Source organism: Callithrix jacchus, chromosome 1, assembly GCF_049354715.1.
Source record: "Callithrix jacchus isolate 240 chromosome 1, calJac240_pri, whole genome shotgun sequence".
NCBI lineage: Eukaryota > Metazoa > Chordata > Mammalia > Primates > Cebidae > Callithrix > Callithrix jacchus.
The window spans coordinates 205376055-205387404 of NC_133502.1; positions in this window are offsets into that span (position 1 = coordinate 205376055).

Here is an 11350-nt window from a genome sequence, read left to right on the forward strand (position 1 = left end):
GAGACAACAGATGCCGGAGAGGATGTGGAGAAATAGGAACGCTTTTACAATGTTGGTGGGAGTGTAAATTAGTTCAACATTGTGGAAGATAATGTTGCGATTCCTCAAGGATCTAGAAACAGAAATTCCATTTGACCCAGCAATCCCATTACTGGGTATATACCCAAAGAATTATAAATTGTTCTATTATAAAGACACAGGCACACATATGTTCACTGCAGCACTGTTTACAAGAGAAAAGACCTGGAACCAACCTAAATGTCCATCATCAATAGACTGGATAAAGGAAATGTGGCACATATACACCATGGAATACTACGCAGCCATAAAAAATGATGTGCTCATGTCCTTCATAGAGACATGGATGAATCTGGAAACCATCATTCTCAGCAAACTGACACAAGAACAGAAAACCAAACACTGCCTGTCATCACTGATAGATGGGTGTTGAACAATTAGAACATGTGGACACAGGGAAGGAAGCATCACACACTGCGGTCAGTAGAGGGGGAGTCTAGGGGAGGGACAGCAGGGGGTGGGGAGGGTGGGAAGGGATAATGAGGGGAGAAATACCAGATATAGGTGATGGGGAGATGAAGGCAGCAAACCACCTTGCCATGTATGTACCTATGCAGCAGTCCTGCACGATCTGCACATGCACCCCAGAACTTAAAGTACAATAAATAAAAAATAATAATAATAAAGTTATTGGACCCATAAGAGAACTGAAGAGGTGGGAAAAACTGCTGTCTCAAAATCTGAAGAGACATCTTTGTCCAGAGAAACACAGATGAGATCAGCTTATCCAGAGGAAAAACCTCTGGAATCATAAACTGGTAGGAAGACTCAAAGGGAAGCTTTGGTAAATTGCTGGAATGTGAGTGTAGATGACCATGAGGGTGAGAATCTCCCAGGAGCCATATTCCTAGGGGGACTGCCACATGCATGAACTTTACCTCCAAGAACCTTCCCAAGTTCAAAAGATGCAAGAAAGATCTTTCTGGCTCTGGTAGCAGGACAGGAAGAGTAACCATTTGGAAATATACCTAGATTAATCCTTTCCATGACAAAGGCTACACTTCAGGAGGAGTTTCAGAGCCATCCAGCTGGAGGGAAAAGAATGCTTCCCATTTCAATCCTCTTCAGCATCTCACCTAAGTGGAAAAGAAACGGTCAGCAGGGCCATGTGTGGTGGCTCATGCCTATCATCCTAGCACTTTGGGAGGCCGAGGCAGGCAGAACACCTGAGACTAGGAGTTCGAGACCAGCATGGCCAACATGGTGAAACCCTGTCTCTACTAAAAATACAAAAAATTAGCCAAGAATGGTGGCACATGCCTGTAGTCCCAGACACTCAGGAGAGTGACCAGAAGAAGCGCTGGAACCTGGGAGGTGGAGATTGCAGTGAGCTGATTCCAAGGAAAGAAAAGAAAAAGAAAGGAAAGGAAGAGAGAGAGAAAAAAAGGGAAAAAAAGGAAGGAAAAAGAAAGTAAGTATTGGGAGGTAGAGGTGGGTGGATCACAAGGTCAAGAGATCAAGACCATCCTGGCCAACATGGTGAAATCCCGTCTCTACTAAAAAATACAAAAATTAGCTGGGCATGGTGGTGTGTGCCTGTAATCCCAGGTACTCGGGAGGCTAAGGCTGGAGAATTGCTTGAATGCAGTAGGTGGAGATTGCAGGGAGCTGAAATTGTACCACTGCACTCCAGCCTGGCGCCTGGTGACAGAGCAAGACTCTGTTTCAAAAAAAAAAAAGAAAGAAAAAGAAAGAAAGAAAGGTAAAAAGGAAAGGCAAGGAAAGAAAGAAGGTCAGCAAAGGTCAGGGCTTCAAAAATAGACATGAACAATGGAGATGTGGCAGAAAACAAAAAGCTGTGTGACTGGAGAAGACTTGTGAAGACCACAGCTCTAAGACACAAGCTCACTGCAAGACTGAGATTTAATTGGAAGGGTTGAAGAATGTTCTCCTTTCCTCATTCATTACCACCATATTAACAGAGCTCCAGCAGGTCATAGGTGAAAGACCTACAAGACAAAGATTCTCTCTGAAGAGAAAAATTCTGTCAAAATTTTGAAGCCCCTGGCAGTACAGTGACGGCAAACGTTAAACAGAGCTCAACTTCTGGCATGATTATTTACCCCAACTCCTGTTACCTCATTCAACATGTCTGGCCTTCGAGAAAAAACGACAAGGTATGCCAAAAAGCAAGAAAAAACAGTGAAGAGATAAAACAATCATCAGAATCAGGTTCAGATATGATGTTAGAATTATCTGACAAAGAACTTAAAATAACTATGATTAATATATTACAGGCTATCATGGAGTAAGGAGGCAACATTCAAGTATAGGTAAGTAACATAAGCAGAGACTCTAAAAGACAATCAATTGAATGAATGCTAAAACTAAAACACACAGTACCAGAAATAAAGAATGACTTCAGTGGATTCATCAGTAGACTCCACATAGCCAAGAAAAGAATCAGGGAGCTGGAAGAAAAGTCAATAGAAACTTCCTAAAACAAAACACAAAACCAAAACAGAGCATTCAAGAACCGTGGGACAACATCCAAAGGTGTAACATATGCATAATTGGAGTACTGTTTCTAAAAAAAAGAATAGAGGAGAAAAAATATTTGAAGTAATAATAGCTAAGAACTTTCCATAATTATTGACAACATAAAACCATAGATCCAGAGAACCTCAAAAACAATGAAAACAAAAATATCTAGACATATCATATTCAAATTGTGAAAAACCAAAGGCAAATAGAATAATCTTAATAGAAGCCATAAGGAAAGCACACTTACTTATAGAAAAACAACAAAAAGAATTACAGGAGACTTTGCATCAGAAACTATGCAAGCAAAAAGAGAGTGAAGTAAATATGCAGAGCTAAAAGAAAGCAAATTAGATTTCACTAATGTACAAATCTATATCCATGAAAATAAAGAACTAAAGACTTTCTCAGACAAACAAAATGGAGAATACTTTTAAATCACTAACAGATGTCCCTACAATAAGTGTTAAAATAAGTTCTTCAGGCAGGAGGAAAATCATATAGGGTCAGAAACAATGTGTAGGATTATTATATCATATGAATAAGTGTAATAAATAACAGCTATATCATAAGAGATGGAAGGGAGGAATTGGGAATTCTCTGTTAAGATACATGTACAACCTGTGAAGTGGTATAGTGTTAGGTGAAAAAGAACTTCAATTATAATTGTCCCTCAGTATCCACAGGGGATTTGTTCCAGGATCCTGCATATCAAAATTCAGAGATGCTTGAGGTTTTTTTTTTTTTGAGACAGAGTTTCGCTCTTGTTACCCAGACTGGAGTGCAATGGCGCGATCTCGGCTCACCGCAACCTCCACCTCTTGGGTTCAGGCAATTCTCCTGCCTCAGCTTCCTGAGTAACTGGGATTACAGGCATGCACCACCACGCCCAGCTAATTATTTGTATTTTTAGTAGAGATGGGGTTTCACCATGTTGACCAGGATGGTCTTGATCTCTTGACCTCGTGATCACCTGCCTCAACATAAAATGGCATAGTACAGTTGACCGTCTGTACCCATGGGTTTCACATCCATAGATTTAACCAACCATAAATGGAAAATACTTGGGAAAAAAAACCGTGTCTGTACTTAACATGCACAAACATTTTTCTTGTCATTATTGCATAAACAATACGGTACAACTATTTACATAGCATTCTTATGGTATTAGGTATTATAAATAACCTAGAGATGGCTTAAAGTGTATGGGAGAATGTGCATAAGGGTACATGTAAATACTATGCCATTTTATCTCAGGGATTTGAGTGTCCCAGAATTTTGGTATCCCCAGGTGGTCCTGGAAGTAAAACCCCTACCAGGAGACTGAAGGATGACTGTATTTGCATATAACCCAAGCACATCTTCCCCATAAGTTAAATCATGTCTAAATTACTTACAATACCTAATATAAATGTTACGTAAATAGTTGTTACATCATACTGTTTTTTAAATCTGTGTTAATTTTATTGTTTTATTTCCAAATATTTTTGATCCAAGCTTGGTTGAATCTCGAGATGTGGAACCCATGGATACAGAGGGCCGGCTGTATTTATAAATATATATTACAAACTGCAAATGCAATGTGGCATCCTGGATGTAAAAGTCTGCTGCATGAGCCAGGCGTGGTGGCTCACACCTATGATCCCAACACTTTGGGAGACCAAGGTGGGTGGATCAGCTGAGGTCAGGAATTTGAGACCAGACTTGCCGACATGGTGAAACCCCATCGCTACTAAAAATGCAAATATTAGCAAGGCATGGTGGTGCACACCTGTAATTCCAGCTACTCGGGAGACTGAGGGAGAGAATTGCTTGAATCTGGGAGATGGAGGTTGCTGTGAGCCAAGATGGTGCCACTACACTCCAGCCTGAGTGACGGAGCGAGACTCCATCTCAAAACAAACAAAAAAAGTTTGCTGCAAGAGCGAATGGAGTAATAAGGTAAGAAAGATGTAACAATATAAAAACCAGGAATGGGAAAGGATGTTAGAAAAAACATAAGGAAATCTGAATAAAGTATGGATTTGGGTTAACAATAATGTATCAATATTGGTTCATTAATTTTGGAGAATGGAAAATACTAATGCATATGAGATATTAATAATAGAGAAAAGTGGGTATTAGCTTTATGGGAACTCTGTGTTATCTTTAACTTTTTCATAAATCTAAAACAATTCTACGTTAAAAGTTTGGTTGGGGAAAAAAGTGATGCTCAGAGAGACTGTCCCACTAGTATCAAAGAAGGAAGCAAGCAGCCACATCGTGAGCTGCCTCTAAAGAAAGGCAGCATCAGGTAGCCGAGACCCTGTCCTGTAACCATAGTAACTGATTGCAATGACCACAGTGAACTTCGAAGAGGACTCCAGGCTCCAGATGAGAACCACAGTGTGGCCAACACCTTGATGGTAGCCTTTTGAGACCTGAGCAGTGAACTCACCTAAGCTGGGCCAGATTCCTGACCCAAAAAAGCTCTGAGGAAACATCTGTCATTTAAAGCTGCTACATTTGTGGTAACTAGCTATGCATCAGTAGGAAACTAATACACAGACCTTCCCCGACTATTCTAACCAAGATGCACATGTTTCTGCTAGGACTCTCCTTCCTTTTCTCCATTCGTCCAATGTGCACAGAGTGAGACCTACTATGTGCTGTGCACTGTGAGAGACATTGAGTACAGAGAGATGAATGAACCATATGCTTTGTCTTCTTGGAACTTAGAGGGTGGTAAAAGACACCATCAAACATGATGATGCTTAATTTGCCAACTATGATAAGTTCCACAGAAGGAAAAATTAGGATGTTTTAGGAGAAGACATTTTTAAATGCTGGAGACTCAGAGAAGCCTTCTCAGAGGAAAGTGCACTTAAGCCAAGACCTGAAAGCTAAGTGTAAATTGCCCAGACAGCAAGTGGGAGCAGAGTTGATAGCAGGTGCTAAGATCCTGAGAAAGGAATAAGCGGGAAGCTTTTGAGGGCTTAAAAACTGCCAGCATGATGAAAAATCAAAGATGAAGAGGAAACCTGGAAGTAAGCATACTGCCTGGGTGACAGGATTATTGGAACACCACGTCTCAGCATCACGCAATTTACCCATGTAACAAACCTACACGTATTCCCTTTAATCTATAATACAAGTTAAACTTATTTTTTTAAAAGCCCTTTGATGATCTCGTTCCATTGCCTTTTGGCTTCCATTGTTTCTGTTTACATGCCAGCCATAATTTTAGGTCCTCTGACAAATTTCTATATTCCTTGTATTCATCCTGCTTAGGATTTTTAAGACTCTTTCAATCTGTGTTTTCATGTCTTTTATTAGTTTTAGACATGATCTCCGTATATTGCTTCTTCATATTATTTTCTTTTGTTGAGACTCCAATTGTACATATAATAAATGAATGTATAACGTCCTATTGGAAAGAGGAGAGAAAGAGTAAACACAAAAGAAGAAAGAGAAAATGGCCAGGATGGCTGCTGTGAGGAGCAAGGGGAAGAGGCAGGAGGTACTAGTGGAGGTTAGAGGTTGTCCATCAGAGTTCCAAAGGCTGCAATACAGACGTTAGGAGGGTATGCTGAGGATTATAGGACGCCTTTGAAAGGTTTAAGCAGGAGAGTGCACAGATTACTGTTAGAAAGTTCACTCTGGCTGATGGAAAACAGATCAGATGCGGGGAAGTGGATTTGAACAGAGCAGTTAGGAGACTATTCCAGAAGTCCAAGCATAGCTGGGCGAGCATAGTTGCCATAGACCTGGAAAGAAGGGGAAGTGCTGAGAGTCCCTAGAAAGATAGTGTGACTGCACATAAGATGGGTGACAGGGAGTACGAGGGAAGCAGCAATGCCCAGAGGACTCCTCCATGTCCAGAATCCCAGAAAAAAAAAAGCACCATTGGCCAAGGTGAGGAAAACTCAAGGAAGAACATGCCATTCTCTTTGAGGAGTACGACTTTGTGTTGTTCTTTCTTCAGCCTCCCATGCTCTTCCCCGCCATCTTGGCCTCGCCAACTCCTACTCTATCTTCAGAACCCAGCTCAGGTATCCCTTTTGGGACCATTCAGCTTTAGTCCTCTTCCCCTGTGGTCCCCCAAGAACCTGGAGCATAATTGTCACATGCACAGAGTACTCAGTGGCATAACTATCCATGTATTCTCCTGCCCCACAAAACCTTGGGGGAAAAACTGTACTTAAAAACTACTTCCAACTACAGTTGTCCTTTGGTATACATGAGGACTTGGTTCCAGGACCCCTGTGTATACCAAAGTCCCCTCTACCCAAGTCCTAAAGTAGGCCCTGAAGGACCATAGTTATAAAAACTCAGTCCTCCCTATCAGGACTTTCTTATCCCAAGAATATTGTATTTTCAATATGCATTTAGTTGGAAAAAAAATGTGCATATAAATGGACCCTTGCAGTTCAAGGGTCAACTGCAGAACATATTTGGCACACAATAAAGGTTTGCCGCATGAGCAATGTAAGAGTAGCAAGTGTAAATCTGAAGAACCACTCCTCCTCAGCACAAAGCCCAAATCTGAGTAACAAACAGAGGCCTCTGAACCATGGAGACAAATATCCCTAAGAGCAGGCGATGAAGTTCATGCCATCTTCTCCAGCAGGACACCCTGGGCTGAAGGACAGCCAGTTCACTGCAAACACAATTGTAAAAAGTTTGACTTATCTGATTTCTCACTTCCCCAAAACAGATGAGATGGGACTTACAGGAGTTGCCACCCTACAGTGAGGTGCAGAGCAAGAAAATAAGGTGCACTTGACTATTGAAATTGGGGTGTCTTGCTGCAAAAGCGGCAATGAGTGGGCATCGAGTCTCCAGTCTGTAGCAACATAATGATTACAGATTTAAAAATAGGCTTGGCCATCTGCATTGCACTGTCCATATACAAGGTGCATTCAACCTTCTTAACAAATGTATGAGAGATTAAGAAGCTTACTTGCAAGGAATGATAAATTTAAACTTCAGCAGGGAGGAGGAGGATGGCACAGAGCAGTCAGCAGGGAGGGATAAGAGGAGGAAGGATTCAGAGGAGTCTTTAGAGGTCTTGCTGATGATGATCTGGGTGGCTGTACTCAGCTTATTGTCCTTTATACATTATTTCTATATTCTAAATATTTATTTTCATGTATGAGTTTATATCAATTTTTAAGATGCAGCTTGTTTGCCTAGGGTTACAAAATTAGTCTGTGGCAGAGCTGGCTGGCATTTCAATTCAGACCCTGTGATTCTGAATCTGGTGTCTCTTCCACTATTCTTTATTCCTGTTGCTGCACCACAAATGCCACCACGACTTACGTCACGGAGCATCCAAACCAGCATCTGTATCTGGCAGGATATCCAGGGAAGAGGCATGAATATCTGCCCCGGTTAATACCTCAACATCTAACAATAATAACGTTCCTATTACTATTACTCTTATAGTCTTTGCAATGCACAGATGTGCACTGCATAATTCTATGTCTGATTTTATATGCATATAATTACTCAGTTGCATGACAGCTGTCCTGTAAGACAAGTTCTATTATTTTCATTATACAGAGAAGGAGATTCAGATTAAGTAATTTATAGACTGCATGGGTGATATGGTTTGGCTCTGTGTCGCACCCAAATCTCAGCTTGTGGCTCTCATAATTCCCACGTTTTGAGAGGGGCCCAGTGGGAGATGACTGAATCATAGGGGTGGGTCTTTCCCATGCAATTCTCGTGATAATGAATAGATCCGATGATTTTAAAAAACGAGAGTTTCTCTGCACAAGCTCTCTTTGCCTGCTGCCATTCCATGTAAGATGTGAATTGCTTCTCCTTGCCATTCACCATGATTATGAGACCTCTCCAGCCATGTGGAACTGTAAGTCAAATTAAAACTCTTGCTTTTGTAAATTGCCAAGTCTTGAGTATGTCTTTATCAGCAGCGTGAAAATGAACTAATACAGTAAATTGCTATCAATAGAGTGTCACTGCTGAAACAATACCGAAAAATGTGAAAGTAACTTTGAAATTGGGTAGCAGGCAGAGGTTGGAACAGTTTGGAGGGCTCAGAAGAAGATAGGAAAATATGGGAAAATTTGGAATTCCCTAGAGACTTGTTGAATGGCTTTGACCAAAAAGCTGATAATGATACGGACAATGAAATAAACTCCAGGCTGAGGTGGTCTCATCTCCATGAGGAACTTGGGAACTGGAGCAAAGGTGACTCTTGTTATGTTTTAGCAAAGAGACTGGTGGCATTTTGTCTCTGCCCTACAGATTTGTGGAATTCTGAACTTTAGAGGGGTGATTTAGGGTATCAGACAGAAGAAATTTCTAAGCAGCAAAGCATTCACGATGTGACTTGGTGCTGTTAAAAGCATTCAGTTTTATAAGGGAAGCAGAGCATAAAAGATTGGAAATTTTGCAGCCTGACAATGGAATAGAAAAGAAAAATCCCATTTTCTGAGGAGAAATTCAAGCTGGCTGCAGAAATTTGCATAAGTAATGAGGAGCAGAATGTTACTCTCTAAGACAATGGGGAAAATGTCCCCAGGACATATCAGAGGTCTTCATGGCAGACGCTTCAATTACAGGCCTGGAGGCCTAGGAGGAAAAAGTGGTTTTGTGGGCCAGGTCTAGGGTCCCAGTGCTGTGCACAGCATAGGGACTGGGTGTCCTGCATCCCAGCTGCTCCAGCTGTGGCTGAGAGGGGCCAATGTAGAGCTCAGGCTGTGGCTTCAGAGGGTGAAAGCCTCAAGCCTTGGCAGTTTCCATGTGATGTGGAGCCTGCAAGTAAACAGAAGTCAAGAATTGAAGTTTGGGAGCCTTTACTTAGATTTCAGAAGATGTACAGAAATGCCTGGATGCCCAGGCAGAAGTTCACTGTAGGGGTGGGGCACTCATGGAGAACCTCTGCTAGGGCAGTGCAGAAGGGAAATGCAGGGTAGGAGCCCCCCACACAGAGTCCCTACTGGGGCACCTCCTAGTGGAGCTGTGAGAAGAGGGCCACCATCCTCCAGACCCCAGAATGGTAGACAGCTCCACTGACAGCTTGCACCATGTGCCTGCAAAAGCCACAAACACCACCAGCCCATGAAGGCACCCAGGAGGGGGCTGACCCACAAAGTCAAAGGGTCAGAGCTGTCAAAGACAATGGGAACCGACCTCTTGCATCAGCATGACCTGGATGTGAGACATGGAGTCAAAAGAGATCATTTTGGAGTTTTAAGATTTGACTGCCCTGCTGGATTTCAGACTTGCATGGGGCCTGTAGCCCCTTTGTTTTGGCCAATTTATGCCATTTGGAATGGCTATATTTACCCAATGCCTGTACCCCCATTGTATATAAGAAGTAACTAACTTGCTTTTGATTTTACAGGCTCATAGGCAGAAGGGACTTGCCTTGTCTTGGATTAGAATTTGGACTGTGGACTTTTGAGTTGATGCTGAAATGAATTTAGACTTTGGGAGACTGCTGGGAAGTCATGATCAGTTTTGAAATGTGAAGATATGAGATTTGGGAGGCGCTGGGGTAGAATGAGATGGTCTGGCCCTGTGTCCCCACCCAAATCTCATCTTGTAGTTCCCATAATTCCAATCTGTTGTGGGAAAGACCCAGTGGGAGATGATTGAATCATGGGGGTGTGTCTTTCCTGTGCTGTTCTAGTGGCAGTGAATGGGTCTCACAGGATCTGATGGTTTTAAAAAATGGAAGTTTCCCCACACAAGCTCTGTCTCTTTGCCTGCTGCCACTCCATGTAAGACATGACTTGCTCCTCCATGCCTTCCACCAGGATTATGAGGCCTCCCCAGCCATGTGGACCTATAAGTCTAATTAGACCTCTTTCTTTTGTAAATTCCCCAGTCTCAGGTATGCCTTTATCAGCCACATGAAAAGGGACTAACACAATGGGATTAAACCCATTTCTGCCTGACTCCAAAATATCATTCTATCTATGCATCCCTTCTTATAGGATAGGTCTCCACCCTCAGTCTCTCAATTGTGCTTCTTAGCAGCACAGGATTGCTCAGACCCTGGCCCAGCAACTAGCTCCTGTGCTTACCCAGGAAGAACAGTTGCAGAGTGGCTGTCAAGGTTGTGCTTAACCCAGATCTTCCCTTGAGCCTAATACATCACTTCTGTGGAGTGTGTGGCTCAGAGAGAGGCCTGAGTATCCTACTGCCTTCTGACTCCTGGGATGAGCGTGCTCAGGCAGGCATGCAGGCAAGGGACAGACAGACAGACAGAGACAGAGGCAGAGACAAAGAGCCGACCTTCTCCTCAAGGGAGCCCCTAAGTTCACCTCTCCACACAGTCACTTGGATAAGGGAGTGTTGTAGATGTTGCGGTTCATGTCTCTGTGGTACAGTGACCTTGATTTTGTAGAAAAGCACAGCCCAGTGGGTGCCCTTTATACCATTTTTCCAATCTTGTGGCCATGCAGGCAGGGCCTGAAACTCCTTCCCCACAGAAGAAGGGTGTTTACTCAAGAGTAGAATGGTGTTTTCTGTCTTGCTTCTAACACCAGCCTGATTGAGTGCAAACATTGTACAGGCTTCCCTGCCTTCAGCAACACATGGACCTGATGTCTTCATGCAACAGCTCTCAGAGGATTCGGAGCATTTGGGTCACAAATGAAAGTGAAGAACCCTTCCTCAGGCATGTCATGCAGACTGGCTCCCTCCTGGCTGCTCACCTCACTTGACGTACGATGACATATGCGTGTCACACTCCCCGCTCTCACCAGGGTCCTCACCGCCTCCCTGCAGGAACCCTTTGCCTTGTCACATTATTAACCAGAAAAGCTTGGGGTCA